The following is a 17,340-nucleotide window of genomic DNA, read 5'->3' as shown; positions in this document are numbered from 1 at the left end:
CCTGACACCACGGAATCTCCATGTCAACCATGGTGTGCATAGCCTCGAACTGTTAGGCAAGAGGAAAATAAACTTCTCTGGCTTAAGACCCTCTTACCCTGGTCTGAGTGATGACTGTTGATCTAGGATCCTAACACATACGCGCATCCAACACAGTGCCATTCCTTTCTGACTAATGAGTTTGTCTGGGTCATAATTCACATGGCCAATGCTGCTGTTGATGCATCCAGGAAGCTTTTGGACATATGTGACTTAATCCCCATGCCATTGTGGAAAGGTAGGTGAGAGACTGAATTTGGAGTTAGAGAAACCTGAATTGGAGTCCTGGCTGTGCAAATTATTAGCTGTGTAACCTCAAGCATATTAATTAACTTCTCTAACCCTCAGTTTTCTCATCTTCAGGAGGGAATAATGCCTACATCTTGGAGTTGTTATGAGTATTTTACACACATTTACACAGTAGCCCAGTACTTGTGAATGGTCAATAAATGGGTCCTCCCACACACCTGTGGATCATCCTAACAAAGAATACAGAGATGGCTTCAGTATGAGCAAGTGAAATCACTAGGTATCTTTAGGGTTTGGGGTGTTGGTCCTAAGAGTGATTCGTTCTTTGATTGTCATACTAGATGCACCACCAAGCTTGGGTCAGTGGGGATTCTATGCGTGTACACCCTCCCTCTTCCTCTTTTTGTCCAATATTTGCTTCACTTGGAGTTCCCCAAATGCCATTGCTTTAAATTGTGAATTCCTTTGTATGTATCTTTGGTCTTGCCAAAGTTCTTTGTACAAGTTAGAACATTTTTGCCTTAAAACAAAATAACTTCAAACATGAAATAAATCAATACATTTGATTTTGTCTGATGAAATGATACTTGACATCTTATATGTTTAGGTCAGTTAAATATCTATACCTGTGGGAAAGAACCCATCTACCCAGCACATTCCTTAATATCTTGAGGTGTATCTTAGATAACCTTTGTCATGATGTCTGAAATTAGAATCATGGTTCCATTATTTTGCCTAGCTGGGTATATATAAATACCTGCTGGTAGACGATTTTTCAGGTTAGTGCATCTGTGTAGGTTAGTGTTCACAGAAAGCAAAAGAGTCTAGGGATTTGATTCCAAAATCTGAAGTTGAACCTCTAGGGTCAGATGCCAGATCTGTACTTTTTAACTACGTGACTTTAGCAAGTTTAACTCCCTGAGTCTCAGTTTCTATAGCTATAAAATGAGATAAATAGTTTATGTCTCAGGAGATTGATATGAGGATGCAATAAGTTACTGTTCTAGACTATTATTTTCTCAGATACTTGGCTCCCCCAATACTGCCAGAAGACTTGATATATGATTCATGTTGTTTTCAGGCATGATTATTTCATGTGCTTTAACTAATAAACCAAGAGGGGACATGTGTTATTTCCTAACATGGTTTGACTTGTTTTGCTTTCCTGATGTCATAAGACTGGCAGTGCTCCTGTTAGAGACTGCTCCACTGGCTTGGATTCAGGAGTGGGGACCTGGGCAAATGGTAGCTAATGGACTTGTAGCCAAAGGGAAAACTAAACCACTTTGAGTGTAAGCAATGATTTATTGGTTTCTTTTGTTACTATGACATGACCTCACCTATATTTACTAACAGATGGATCCAAGGTAAAGTCCTAAGCATGGCACCTGGCATGTAGTAAAGGTACAGCCGTTAGTTGGTATAATTATCTGTCTCCTCACCTTATATTTTTTTAATTACCAGCCCCATTTTGGGGGCTGATGTTCCAAAACCTCTTCATTGTTTGCTATCATTACATTAAAATATGGAAATTTCATTGACATTAGGCAGTTTCCTGTAGCTCAGGACTACAACAGTCAAATGATTAAAAGAAAAGCATTTAACAAAAGTAGATTCTTGCTCAGGGATCAGTAACCACTGGCTGAAGGCAAAACCTGGCCCGTTGCCTATTTTTGTAAGATCTGTAAGCTAAGAATGGTTTTTACATTTGGAAATGGCTAGAAAAAATAAAAACAAGGATAATAGCTTGTAATAAGAATATTATATAAAATTAAATTTCAATTTCCATAAAGTTTTATTCAAACACAGCCACACCCAGTTGTGTATTATCTGTGGGTGCTCAGTCAGGTTACTTTACTTTTTTTTTTTTTTTGACATGCAGTTTTATTTTTTTTAATTCTATTTTTATATTCCCCATACAATTGCAACCCCCTTATTTTCACCCCTATCCTTCCTTTCCCCGCCCCCCCATAGTGTGTCTCTGGTTCATAGTTGTTTGTTGATTTTGATTTTTTCTTTTTTATAGTTATTAGGTTACTTTACTTTTGATCACAATTTCCTAAAATGTACATATGCTAGAATTATTTTAAAGATCTAAAGAAACCAAATATGTGACCATGTATTATAAAGAATTTATGAATTTATAATAGACTATAGAATAGCCATTTGAAACCATTTTCTGTTTTTAACATACTAGAAATATAAATCAACTGAAATCTTATGTTATCCTGGGTGATGGGACTATGGATGACTTTTATAGCAATCCGGGGATTTGTGTAATTTTTGTTTTAGTTTTATACCTTGTGCATATCATTGGAAAAGTTATTTTAAGATTATAAAAGATTAAGTACATAATATAAGCTATAGGGAGCAAAAATAATCCCATTAAATAATGTCTTGAGTCTCATGAGCACTGTACTGAAAAGAAGGGGTTCTGTGCCAGTGCCTCTTATAAACCCTATTCGCTGGTATTATGTGCCACCTGGAAACAGAAACATCCTTTTTTCCAGTCATAGCACCTGAGTCTGGCATTACCTTTGTCCTTGCAGACTATGCTAGAATTTATGACTTCCCTAGAATCCTACAGAAATCCCAGATGCTGTGTGACCTGTGTGCTCAGCGGTGGCTGGCAGACACATTAGTTCCAACTTGTGAAACTGCTCAGACAAGTTCTATATTTTAAGAGCATCCTTCTAGGACTCATGGCCAGGATATTCAAGACCATACAACCTTTGAATCTGAACATCAGATCAGAGAGAGTTACTGCATGGAGAACCTAAAAGGGGTAGTGGTGGCTGTGGGCTTTCTGAGACCTCAGACTTCCCTGCTGGTGTACTTGCCTGAGCTGCAGGAGAAGGGACACCATTTATCAGAACCATGTCACCCCTGTACTTAGTTGCATGCAGGCAGCCTCTTGCTTCTCCCAGAGCCCTTTGTATGAGTGATGTTCTGGAGCCTCCAAGATGAATGTGGTTTATCCGATCCCTTCTTTGTTCTTGGGGGCCTGGGCAGACCAAATGCTCTCCTGAAGGCATCTCAGCAGGTATCCTTGAATGTGTGTGCTTTATTTAGGCTTCTTCAAGTTATAGCACTTAGTGGACAGATAGAAAATGCCTAGCTAGAAAATGCAGCAGCCCTCCCAACTCACCACACACACAAAAAGAATTAGGAATAGTGTATGTGGTTCAAGTCCATTAGAAGGAAACCAGTTCACCTTTCTGCATCCTCAGTTGTACTATGCTTTTGTTCCCAGGATAAAAGACAGGTGTCAGCAAAATAACTCAGGGTTGAGAACTCAGATTGGAGTTTAGTGCATCTGCATTCTAGTCCTGGTGCTGCCATTAACTGCCTGAGTGTGCCGCTGGGCATGGTCCTTAACCTTGGTCAATTTTGCCTTCTCATTGTAAGAGGAAGATAAAAAAGAGGATCCACTTCATGACATTAGAAGCAATAAATGGAGCATTGTGATATGTGGTGCTTAGTGTAGTGAGTGGCACAACAATAAGTGCTCAGGAAGTTAATTATTTATCTGTTTAGTCATCCACTGGCACAGTTAGCCCTTGGAGCAGCTGCAAGGTACCTGTTTCTATTTGTCATCCACCTGAGTATTGATTCTTTTCCAAATTTAAGAAACTGTAATCCCTCAGTTTGGGGGAAATATACATCTTGTAAAATTTCTATTTATAAAATCTCAAATCAGACCTCCCTGGTGAAGCAAGGGGTTATGTCTCAGCACTATGAAGCGATCAGCAGCCACTGCAGCACAAGTTCAATTCCTGGCCAGGGGGCTGACCCTCTCCTTTCTCACCCCCTTCTCCCCTCAGCAGTGTATTTCAGTCAATCTGCCTGTTCTGTTCCCCCCTCTGCCTCTGGTGAATCATCTCATACCCCACACCTCTGGCCTGTCCACCAGTTCTTGTATGCATAAATAAATAAATTCTCAAATCCAAAACTTCCTGCCATCTTCCTATTTCACATAGGGAATAATAATATTACTAATAATGATGATATTGATAATAGTAGCAATATTGCCACCATCACCAAAAAGGCAAATAATCAAAATCAGGTATTGAACTAAATATCTTTAGTATAATTTTTTCAACAATCCTATGAAGGTCAGACTTTCACAATTCCCATTTGCAGATTAGGAAAATAAGACATGGAGTTTTAAGTAAATTGCCCAAGGTTATGCAGTTAATAAATGGTGAAGTTGGGATTCAGTCACAGACCATCTAGTTCAGGACCCCTGGCTCTTAACCAATAAGTGAGGAATTGCTTGACATTTTCACAGTTGAATCTATCCTGCTCTTTTAAAAAGAACTAGATAGTAATACAAGCTTCACTCTGGCCTTGAAGGAAATGAGTCATGGCTTTTCCTTGAATGCTATTTTTTTTTAACTTTCTCTAGATCTGTTAAATGCCAAATAAATGAATCAGATTTTTTTCTTTTGTAGGAAGGTAAACTCTCTCCAGGTAGCTCAAGACGATAATTAAAGGAGTTATTAAGTTGACAAGTATAAACATCTTTCTGCACCAAAATCTTTGTGCTTCCATTTCTCAATCTGCCAGAAGTGAAAAATTTTACTGGAAAATTCTCTAAGGCAGATTTTCTCAGCCTTCGCACTTGGACATTTTAGTTCAGCTAATTCTTTGTTGTAGGGCCTCTCTTGGAATTATAGGATGTTTAGCAGCATTCCTGGCTTTAAGACAAACTTCTACATGCCAGTAGCAGCCTCTCACCCCCTGTTGGACAACCAAACATGTTTCAAGATATTCTGACATGTCCCTGGGGGAGCAGAAATTGTGCCTGATTGAGATCAACCACTTTAAGTTCTGACTATATCTGCCTTAGAATTTGATTCCATCGCTAACAGCAGGGAAAACCAACCTAACTTTGGTTTCCTTATCTGTATTCAGAAGGGCATGCTAATCTTTTCTGTGCAATGACTGGGAATCTGAAATGAGAAAATCTAATTAAATTATAGTGAATGCATAGAAGTGTAAATGCATGTGCGTATGCATGTATGTCTCTATGCATGTATGAATGTATGTATATTCCTTCTAGCTCCTAAATACAGCAATTCTAATCATAATTGTAGTTCTTATTTTCACTCCAGATGCTGTTGTGTGTGTATGTGATAAGTCAATTTATATTTTTCTACAAGACAACTTTTTTTTTATCCCATTTTATTTTTTCTTTTATATTATTTTTTTAAATTTTTTATGTGTTATTCATTTTTAAACAATATTTGCTTCCCCCCCACCCTCTCAGGTGTAGGCCCCATAGAGTCTCCTTCCCCAATGCACCCACGCACCATCACCTCAGTCCCCTGTGCTCCTCCCTCCCTCCCTCTGATCCCTCTCCCTCCTCCTCCCCTGCAGGATGTCTCTGGTTTATAATTGTCCACTTTTGCTTTGTTGTGTTTTGTACTGTTATTATTTTTTTTACACTGATGTCTTATTTGGTTCCCCTATATTCCTGCTATAAGTGAAACCATCCAATATTTTTCTTTTTCCTTCTGGCTTATTTCAATGAGCGTACTCCTTCTAGTTCCATCCACGTTGCTGTGAATGGCATGAGTTTATCTTTTCAGATTGCTGAATAATATTCCATTGTGTACATATGCCACATCTTCTTGATCCAGTCATCTGTTTTTGGGCATTTGGGTTGTTTTCAGGTTTTACCTATTGTAAATAGTGCTGCAATAAACATAGGGGTACAGGTGTTCTTTTGAACCAATGTTTTTGTGTCCTTTGGGTAGATCCCTAGTAGTGAAATTGCTGGGTCATATGGTAGCTCCATTTCTAGTAGACTGAGGAGCCTCCAGACAGCTTTCCACAGCGACTGGACCAGCTTGCACCCCCACCAGCAATGTCGGAGAGTTCCTTTTTCACCACATCCTCGCCAACATTTGTTGTTGCTTGTTTTTTTGATATGTGCCATTCTTACTGGTGGTATCTCAATGTGGTTTTGATTTGCATTTCCCTGATTAAAAGGGATGTTGAACATTTTTTTCATATGCCTGTTGGCCATTTGCATTTACTCTTTGGAGAAGTGTCTTTTAAGTTCTTCTGCCCATTTCTTGACTAGATTGTTTATTTTGTTTTTGTTGAGTCGTGTGAGTTCTTTGTATATCTTGGTGATCAGTCCCTTATCCGTTGACTGGAGTGCAAAAAATTTTTTCCCAATCAGTGGGGGGTCTCTCTTATTTGGTTAATGTCTCTTTTGCTGTGCAGAACCTTTTCAGTTTGATGTAATCCCAGGTGTTTATCTTTTCCTTGACTTTCTTTGCTTTGGGTGATGAGTCTTTAAAGATGTTATTGCGTTGTATGTCTTGTAGTGTTTTACCTATATTTTCTTCTATATATTTTATGATTTCAGGTCTTATGTCCAGTTCTTTCATCCATTTTGAGTTGGTTTTGGTACACGGTGAAAGGTAGTCGACTGGTTTCATTTTTTTGCATGTGGTGGTCCAGTTTTCCCAGCATCATTTATTGAACAAAGTGTCCATGTTCCATTGCATATTCTTTGAGCCTTTGTCAAAGATCAGTTGTCCATATAAGTGTGGTTTATTTCTGGGCTCTCTATTCGGTTCTATTGGTCTGTATGTCTGTTTTTGTTCAAATACCAAAACTGTTTAATTATTATGCCTTCATAGTACAGCATGAAGTTTGGAAGTGTGATACTTCCTTTCTCAGTAGGGCTTTGGCTATTCATGGTTTTTTGTGGTTCCATATGAATTTCATCAATATTTGTTCTATTTCTTTGAAGAATGTCATTGAGATTTTTATTGGAATAGCGTTGAATCTGTATTTTGCTTTTGGTAGGATGGACATTTTAATAATGTTAATTCTTTCAATCCATGAGCAGGGGATGTACCAGACAAGTTTTAAGGATGAAAGTTGGGGGCATTTTTTTTTCTATTAAGTTTGTATATTCCATTTCCTTTCTTCTAATATTGAAAAACCTGATAGTCCACATGAAGCTACAAAGAAGGTCAAGGTCAACTCTTTTAAATATCCCTAGCAGTTGAGGGGGAATTAAGTTTAACATTTCCTGGGATTAAGTCAGTTTTTTTTTTTTAAGATTTATTTATGCCTACAAGAACTAGGGTACAGACCAGAGGTGTAGGGGTGAGAGAGACAGAGTTGGGGACAGAACAGGCATTTTAAGAAGTTTTAAGAAGTAACTCAGACAAAGGTATCTGAGAGTGGGAGTCATTGCCAGAGTAGGTGCTAGAATTCCTTTCTTGAAGGCCACTGATCTGGAATAATCTGGATAAGGATTATAAATTTGGGAAATAGTCTCATGCTTGTTTACTCTTGAATACATAGAAGCTCCACTCATGGTTTGATATTCTAAGATTTTGGAACACTTTGATGAGTGTGTTTCATCCTTCTTCCCTGGTGATTCTAGCCTCTCCCTCCCTCCCTCATTTCCACCACAGGAAGACACTAAGAAACAGTTGGCTGAGTTTTAGCACTGAAGTCCTTGATGACGGCAATAACAAAATCAAGAAATAATTATTCCCACTTTGCCAGCAATTAACTGTGCTTTAAACGTGGCTTTTTATTGTTGGAGACAAGGCTGAATAGAGTGCTATGGTTCTGTGGCTCTTCAACAGCCAGCACATGCCTGGATTTCCCCTACATGAAACTTGGAGCTTTTTCTCTCTTTTTTCTCTTTTTGAGGTAACATTAGTTTACAACACTGTATCGGTCTCAAAATTTCTGTTACCATAAGTCCAGTCACCATCCACTGTTGAATCCTGACCATTAGCTTCTTCTCATTCCCTTCCCTTCTCTCCCCTGGTAACCAGGATTCTGTAGTCAGAGTCTAAAGGTTTGTTTTGTTTTTGTTTTCTTTATATTCCACAAATAAGTGAAAGCATGCAATATTTGTCTTTCTCCTTCTGACTTATTTTACTAAGCACAGCCCCTTCAAGTTCCATCCATGTTATTGCAGATGGCAACAGTTCATCTATTTGAATGGCTGAGTAGTGTTCCATTGTGTATATTCCACCTGTTCTTCATCCATCCATCTGTCCTTGGGCACTTGGCATGTTTCCATACCTTGTATCTTGAGTATAATATACACCTGCAACTTCCTAAATGTGAATGCTTGGGTCTCTACCTCTGGGTTTCTAATTCAGGAAATTCAGAAGGTACCAGACAACTGTGTTAAACACATGTGCACACACTGGTTGCACCTTAGAGAACAGACAGGAAGGCAGGAAGATCAGTGAAGAGGCTGTTTGTTATTTGTAAAAGTGAACTTTGGAGCATGCATATCTCTTATCAATATCTCTTTTCATTTGTAAAGTGGGGATAATAATAGTGCTGACCATGAAAGAGTTGTGAAGATGGTATAGATCATTCAAACTTAACAGAGCCCAGCAGAGATGAGGTCTTAGTTTCTGTGAACTGATGCTGTTGGCACTGTGGTCATTGTCACTAACTCTGCTTCTGCCCTAGACAACTTGGGCTGTTCTTAACTCCTGCCTTTTTTGATGTCCTTCCTGATTATCCAAACTGCTTGCCTAATCCTGATGACTCGAAATCCTGTTCGGTTTTTTGAACCTACCCTCCACTTTTTTCTCCCTAGTTTTACTCCTCTCATTTATGACTCACCTGGACAACAAACAGCCTCTTCACTGATCTTCTTGCCTTCCAGTCTGTTCCCTAAGGTGCAACCAGAATGACCTTCAAATGCATATTGGGGATCACTGCTTGAAAACACTATATATTACATTTAGGATAAAACCAATTCTTCCTGAGGTCTACAGGACACTGCCTGGTGAGACCTGCCAGGTGTCACCTTGAGCCCCTTTGTGCCTGCAGTCTACTGTATTTGAACCTCTGTGATGGCTGGTCACATTTGGCTGTATTTCAATAGTGCTCTTTTCTGTCGCAGAATCATTTACAAAGCACCTTCTGAAAATTCTTGACTTTTCTCATGACTGCTTCTTCCTTACATCAGGTCTCAGCCTTTGTCATTGCTTTAGATAGGCCTTAGTCACTCAAAGTCCTTATCTTTTTTTTTTTTTTTTTTTTTTAAGAGCTAGGGTATAGGCCAGAGGTGCAGGGGGGAGGGTAAGAGGATTCACCAGAGACAAAGTGGGGAGAAGAACAGGCCAGATCCACTGAAATACACTGCTGAGGGGAGCAGCAGGGGAGACAGGAGAGGTCTGCTGTGCCACATGGGTAACTCCCTGGCTGGCTGGGGGATCAAACTCGTGCAGCAGTGGCTGCTGATAGTGTCATAGTGCTGAGACATAACCCCTTGCACCACCAGGGAGGCCCAGTCCATATCTTATTCCTCATTATCATGTGACCTCAGTCCCCTATTTCCTTTAGCATAAACACTATGTGATTATTTCATTTGTTGTGTTTTGTCCAGTCTTTCACTGTAAGTGACCACATTTGTTTTATTTGCCAACCTGTCTCCAGCACCTCCATCAGTGCCTACCATATACTTTATACTTAGGAGATATTTATGGAAGAAGAAAATGAATGAATAGGTGAGTGAGTTTCTTTGCTTATTGGTTTGTTCATAAATCCACAGACACCTGTTGAATGATTCCTATAAACAGAGCATAAGCTGGGTATCCGAAGAGAGGATGGGCTAGAATGAGGAAAGATGTTATTTAGGCCACATGGCAGTGTTGTGATTTTTCCAGAGCACTTGGGCTGATTTACTTTTTGGACACAGTGAGTTGTGTAATTATATAATTTTTCCTTTTCCACATTGCTACAAAAGTTGAGCTAAATTTGTGGCTCGTCCGTCTTCATGGTATACGGTTTAGGCTCATTCTTGGATTTGTTTCATGTCCCTGTCCTCATTTTTCTATTCCTTTTGTTCCTATTTTTTAATTTATGCCATCTTGTATTTTATATATACTCATATAAGCTGCCTGAAAAATCTCCCTGAAATAAGACAAAACAGAAATCAATCAATATATAAAAATGTGAAGAGAAGGGCTTTACAAGAGGTATAAAAAATGCTTTTGCGTTATCGGGTGTAACCATTTCCTAGATGATTCCTGTAATTTCCAGGGAGTAGGGAGGAGAGGTGAGAACCTTCTTCAGGGGAGACCTGAACATTTAGTGGGAGCAGGAAATAGGAATTCAGTTGACATTAGGAAAGGGAAAATTTAAATCAAGTAACTGTTTTGACCGCACATCGGAGCTCTAGACCCCGTGCTGAGTTTCCCCATCATCTTCCTTCTCCAGAAGCACCATATAATTTTCAAAATAATCAAGTCACCCACTGTACTCTCTGAAAGGTTCACACTTGACTTCCCATGACTCTGCCTTATTGAATTTTCTGCTGACCAAGACTGTGATTTGGGGTAACAAGAGATTTGCTGCCTCTCCACTTCTGTCTGGTGTTGCTCTTGTTTCTGGGGCATTCTGTTTTAGAAATGGACATCCAAGGGAATCAAAAGCCTTTTCTAGATTGGGCAGCTTTGCACATAAAATTCCTCTTAGGAAGTGAGCTCATTCATTCTTTTTCTTTTTTGTGTGTGTTTTTTGTTTTTAATATTCATTTTTGTATTTATTTTTATTTTTTAATTTTTCAAGTTTTTTTTTTACCCTTCTTTTATATAAATACTTCATGTGCCCTGAACACCAAGGGTTGTACCTCTAGTCCAGACTTCTCTAAGCTCTCAGACATCCACTTTCAGTGGGTGCCTCAGTGTCTGTCTCTTAAAGGAGGAGGAGGTTCTCAAATTTTACAGGTCCAAGATTGGACTCCTGAGTTTCTCCCCAAATGTCATTCCAGCAACAGCTTTTGCCATTTCAGTTGGGGCAGTTCCCTTCATGCTATTTCTCAGGCCAAAAGCTTTGAGGTCATCTTTGTTCTTGTTCTTTCATTTCTCACACTCAGGCAACCAGGAAGTGCTGTGCGTTCTGCTTTTAAAATAGAGCAGACTCTGGCTGCGTGGCACCCTTGCCACTACCGCGACCCTGAGTTTTGTCTCGTATCATCTCTGGCCTACATACCAGCAATAGCTTCCCTTCTAACTAGCCTCCAGAGAGAGCTTTGGGAAACAGAAATCAGATCTCTAGTCAGATCTGCTAGTGGCTTCCCCATTTTCCTCAGACTTAAAAACCAATGTCCTTTAGTGTCCTTGAAGTCACCAAGTGATCACCAACCCCCTACCCTCACTCCAAGTTCATCCCATTGCCTGTCTACCACTATGCACTCTCATCCTCTGCTCCAGCCACACCGGGCTCTTGGCAGTTCCTCGAATGTACTGTGCCCGCTGCGGTCTCAGAACCATTGCATCATCAGCCACTGCTTTTGCCTGGAAGCCTTTACTTCCTTGAAGTCTTTGCTTGGTCTGCCGGGACAGTGTATTTGAAATGATCGCTTTATAGTCTGGGACTGCACATCTCTCTAATGCAGTTTTTCTTTTATCCAAATCACTTAACTGTCTTCTAACGCACTATATGATTTACTTACTTTTTTGGTCTATTTTATTGCAAGGGCCTCTAACAGTGCCTGACACATAGTGTCTTCTCAGTAATCATTGTTGAATTAATAAATGAAACATCCCCTTTTCTCCAGTGAGAGAGCTTTTCATCTCTTACTGTCATTTAACCTCATGCACTGTCCTGCTTTAGAAAATATTCTATAAGGTTTTAATTACATGATGAAGTTGGGGCAAATTCCTCCAAAATAAATTGTTTGTGACTTAACATCACCCTCCATGTGAACCTTGCATAATTCTTTAGTAACTTCTCTTCTTGAGCCTCCTGGATCCATCTGGAAACCATTCCAACAAACATCCATCCTATATAATAGATCGCTATTTTCCTTTTTAATATGACTCTGGCTCCCCAGAGCCTACAGTGAGCGTTGAGATGGATTTCTTATCTCTGTTGCTTCATTAAGAGTGTACATATTTGGTTGCCAATGCTACGGTCCTCCACATGCAGTTTATTGCAACAAAAGAAAGTGTTTGCCAGATGATTTGTCAGCATATGTTATAAAGCCACACAGGCACTCTTTATGTAACTGGAAAATACCAATCTCAATTAGTGACAGATTAAAGACCAAGAAGGAAAGCAGTGTTGCTTTATTCCAAGGTACTTCGAGGGTTGTGGAAGGTGCAGGGGTGGGGTGGGTAGGGAGAGGGGAAGAGAGGTGAGGAGTAGAGAAAGAGCAGACTGTGGTAATGGAATAAAATTCTGGAACCAAGGAAACAGGGATTGAACTTCGTTGGTCTCAGCTATCTGTCTTCTCAACTCCCAGCATTCTTCAAGGTAATAACCCTTCCAGGCCAACTAGTCTTGTGCATCACCTCTGGGAAAGAGAAGCATTCATGGACTTTCTGAAATGCAGTAATGCAGCTGACCTCGCCAGGAGTTGGGGGTGGGGGGGTTGGCTCGCGCTGTCCTGAGCCGCAGCCAGGCGGTGAGCCTGCGATGTAGCTCAGGGAAGGAGGCCCTCACTCCTGAGGTTGGCAGCCCTTTAGGAACTCAGCAGTTTGTGATTCTGGCTGCCTTTGGAAGTGACTCACCTACACATCGGGGGAGCACATTAGGCAAGCCTGGCCTCTTCTGCCTGAATAAAGATTTGACCTCTTGATGTTCTCCAGGCGTCTTCCTATTTAGGAAACTCAGACTGAGCTCTAAGAACAAAACCAAACATGGCTTTCCAGCCATGGCAGACCTCTTTCCTTTGTGTTAAGTCCCCCAGCCTACAGCATCCTCTTCCAGGTGTGTCAGAGACGACTCGTATACTCAGCTCTCATGCAAAAATTAAAATAGTGGCATTTTGGTTTGTCTCCATTAGAAATACGGAACTTCTCTTATCAAAACCAAATGTTTGTCTATTAGAAGACTTGCTTCCCTTCCTCTGGCATTCTTGGGCAATGTCAATAAATCGATGTAAATGCCTGGAGAATGGGCGACCATGTCCTTTCAGGTGGTGTCCTTTCAGGTAGTTGAGGCATATGCATTGTCCTGGCATTCCACATGCTTGGGGGTGCCATGGAAATACCCCTTATGCACAGTGAAGTTCTTGTGTGGTGATGTTCCTTGGAAGGTTTTAAAATTGAGTGAACTCAGAGTTTAGATTTGCTACATCATGGCAGGGTTTTAAACTTTCATTATATAACTGTGAGGCTCATAGACTAAACAGGACACTAAATGTGCTCATCTTGTGGTGTGTGGTTTTGGGGTTCAAATCCCGTGCTTCAAGTTATTGTTCTTTAGCTGACAGTTTTCTCTGGATGAAAACCAGCCTTGCCTCTCACCTCCCCCCTCTACCTCCTTTCAACAGGAAGGTATTTTACATTAAGAAGAGATTCCTTGGGAAATGAAGAAAGTGAATTGGGAGCTGGGCTGAAAAATTCCAAATGGTTTTTGAATCAAGTGATTTTTGTCCTTCTGTCTGGCTGTCAAAGTGACTTCACTCACACCCCAGTCATAGGCTTATCTGAGAGTAAATCCAAGTTCCTGATCCCAAAGGCCCTCTGCAGCCACTCAGTAGAAAGGCTGCTCTGAATGACGCCTCATTTGCAGCCCAGGTTTCTGCCCGGCCTGTTCACCATGACAGTTCTAACACAGGATGAGACGCAGCCTCTTCTCCCTGGTTAATAATGTCTCTATCTCAGGGCAGCATCTGATTACAGCCGTGTCTATTATTTAAAAGGTTCTTTAAAAAAACATGAGCACAGGGGAAAATAGAGTGGCTGTTGTCTGCTGTGTGTGGATCATGTCTCACTGGTGGCACATGTAAAGAAATGTTGTTTTCTGATGAAATTTGCCAAAACTAATAAGCCAATTTTTTATCATATGGCAACCCCACTTAAGTAATTTATGTAATTACTCAGGATGATGCCAGTCTGTTCTGGATTTTCAGGCTATGTTGTTCTTTTTTCTTTATCCTCTTCAAGACCTATCGGGAGGAACTAATTCCTCTTTGTTAGTTGCTTCCATTGAAATCCTATCAATGTACGAGGAGCACATTTTTTTTTCCTTTGAAAGAGGAAAGGAAACCTGTTTTTTAATCTGTTTTTTTAAAATAGGTTAATTATATAATATCTTTTTAAATTTTATTTTATTTTATATATTTTTACATCATTTTTCATTTTTGCACAACGTATGCATTTTCATGTTGGTTATAGTCCCCATACAATTTCCACACCCCTTGTTTTTTTTTTTTTTTTTTTTTTTTTTCCTTTTGATTTATTTATTTTTTTTTTTTTTACAATCCTACTCGATCAGTTTTATTTTATTTTTTTTTTTTTTAAATATTAAATTTTATTTTTATATTCCCCCATACAATTGCAAATGCCCCATTCTGACCCCAATCCTTCCCCTCCCGCCCCCCACCCCCAAAAAGTGTCTCTGGTTCATAGTTTTTTTGTTGATTTTGATTTTCACTTTCTTATATTCATTTTCCTGGTCCCTTATTTAAGTTTTCTAGATTCCTGCTATGAGTGAGACCATCCGGTATTTTTCTTTTTCTTTTTGGCTTATTTCGCTGAGCATGATCCCTTCCAGTGCCATCCATGTTGCTGCAAATTGCATGTGTTTATCTTTTTTGAATGCTGAGTAATATTCCATGGTATATATGTACCACATCTTCTTGATCCAGTCATCTATTTTTGGGCATTTGGGTTGTTTCCAAAGCTTAGCTATTGTAAACAGTGCTGCTATAAACATAGGAGTGCAGGTGCTCTTTGGAATTGATGTTTCTGTGTCCTTTGGGTAAATACCTAGGAGTGGAATTGCTGGATCATATGGAAGCTCTATGTTTAGTAGGTCCAGAAATCTCCACACAGCTCTCCATAGTGGTTGGACCAGTTTGCACTCCCACCAACAGTGCACAAGAGTTCCTTTTTCTCCACATCCTCGCCAACATTTGTTGTTGCTAGTTTTTTTAATATGTGCCATTCTCACTGGTGTGAGATGGTATCTCATGGTAGTTTTGATTTGCATTTCCCTGATTACAAGTGATGTTGAACATTTTTTCATATGTCTGTTGGCCATTTGCATTTCCTCTTCAGAGAAGTTTCTTTTTAGCTCTTCTGCCCATTTTTTGACTGGATTATATTCTTTGTTGTTGCTGAGTCTCATCAGCTCTTTGCAGATTTTTGTGATCAGTCCTTTATCATTAGTGTTGGGTGCAAAAATGTTCTCCCAGTTGGTGGGGTTTCTCTTTGTTTTTGTTATTGTCTCTTTTGCTGTGCAGAAGCTCTTTAATTTGATGTAGTCCCAGCTGTTGATCTTTCTCTTCACTATCACTGCTTTGGGTGATGTGTCTGTAAAGATGTCTTTGATGTGCAAATCCCGTAGTGTTTCGCCTATATTTCCTTCTATGTATTTTATGGTTTCAGGTCTTATGTCTAGTTCTTTAATCCATTTTGAGTTGATTTTTGTGTATGGTGTGAGGTAGTGGTCAAGCTTCATTCTTTTGCATGTAGCGACCCAGTTTTCCCAGCACCATTTATTGAACAAACTTTCTTTGCTCCAATGCATAGTCTTTGCTCCTTTGTCAAAGATTAGTTGACCATAAATCTGTGGGTTTATTTCTGGATTTTCTATTCGATTCCATTGGTCTGTATGTCTGTTCTTGTTCCAATACCATGCAGTTTTGATGATTATGGCTTTGTAGTATAGTTTGAAGTCTGGGAGTGTGATGCCTCCATTTCCTTCTTTTTTTTTCAGTAGAGCTTTGGCTATTCGGGGTTTTTGGTGATTCCATATGAATTTCATCAATAATTGTTCTATTTCTTTGAAGAATGCCATTGAGATTTTGATTGGAATAGCATTGAATCTGTATATTGCTTTTGGTAGGATGGCCATTTTAATAATGTTTATTCTTCCAATCCATGAGCAGGGGATGTCTTTCCATTTCTTTGTGTCTTCTTCTATTTCTTTTAACAGTGTTTTATAGTTTTCTTTGTATAGGTCCTTTACCTCTTTTGTTAGATTTATTCCCAAATATTTGATTTTTTTTGTTTCGATAATAAAAGGGCACACCCCTTGTTTTGATCCTACTCCCTTTTGCCCCCATAGTGTGTCCCTGGTTTATAGTTGCTTGTTGGTTTTGATTTTTTCTTTATTATAATTAGTCTTTTTCCTGGTCCCTTATTTAGGTTTTCTAAATTCCTGGTATGAGTGAGACCATCCAGTATTTTTCTTTTTCTTTCTGGCTTATTTTGCTGATCATGATCCTTTCCAGCTCCATCCATGTTGCTGCAAATTGCATGAGTTTATCTTTTTTGATTGCTGAGTAATATTCCATGGTGTATATGTACCACATCTTCTTGATCCAGTCATCTGTTTTTGGGCATTTGGGTTGTTTCCATAGCTTAGCTATTGTAAATAGTGCTGCTATAAACATAGGGGTGCAGATGCCCTTTTGAATTAATGTTTCTGTGTCCTTTAGATAAATACCTAGGAGTAGAATTGCAGGATCATATGGAAACTCCATTTTTAGCAGATTCGGAATCTCCACACAGCTCTCCGTAGTGGTTGGACCAGTTTGCACTCCCACCAGCAGTGCAGGAGAGTTCCTTTTTCTCATGGAGCACATTTTGCAGGGGTGACAATGATACCTTGTGAGAAGTTAGTTCATGTGCATGAAATGAGGTTTTAATGATATTGAGGACCAGAGGTGGACAAGAGACCGGCAGGGCCTCTTTGGAGCAGTCATGGTCTTAGCAACCAAGAAGAGTAAGGTATTATGGCACTCAGCCAGGACTGAGGGGCCTTGCAGGACCACGGCAGCCCACCTGTCAGCCTGCTGTCCATGGAAGGCTCTTGCCCCGAGTGAGTTTTGACTCTGTGTGTGTGGCTCAGCAAAACCCTAAAGCAAGCATCATCAAACAACAAGCCAAAGCTGACCCCCAGGCTGTTTTTTAAGATAAAATTTTATTGGAAAGTCATGTGCTTTTTCAGTTATGCCCTGTCACTGCTTCCCCGCTATAGTGGCAACACTGAGTGATACCATATGACCTGCAAAGCCAAAAGTATTTATCACCTGGATCTTACAAAAAAATCCTTGATAGATGTTTTATTTAGAGCCCA

At 39.7% G+C, this 17,340-nt stretch overlaps 1 protein-coding gene across 2 annotated transcripts in view; it reads left to right on the top strand.

Moving 5' to 3' along the window:
* Positions 1-17,340, top strand: part of PRICKLE2 (prickle planar cell polarity protein 2) — a 336,923-nt gene that overhangs the window by 85,056 nt on the left and 234,527 nt on the right. The gene's annotated exons all lie outside the window — the stretch shown is intronic.

Source organism: Talpa occidentalis, unplaced genomic scaffold (assembly GCF_014898055.3).
Source record: "Talpa occidentalis isolate TD23 unplaced genomic scaffold, MPIMG_talOcc4v2.1 talOcc4.10, whole genome shotgun sequence".
Lineage (NCBI taxonomy): Eukaryota > Metazoa > Chordata > Mammalia > Eulipotyphla > Talpidae > Talpa > Talpa occidentalis.
Note: the sequence above shows the minus strand (reverse complement) of the source record. Positions and strands in the feature narration are given on the sequence as shown.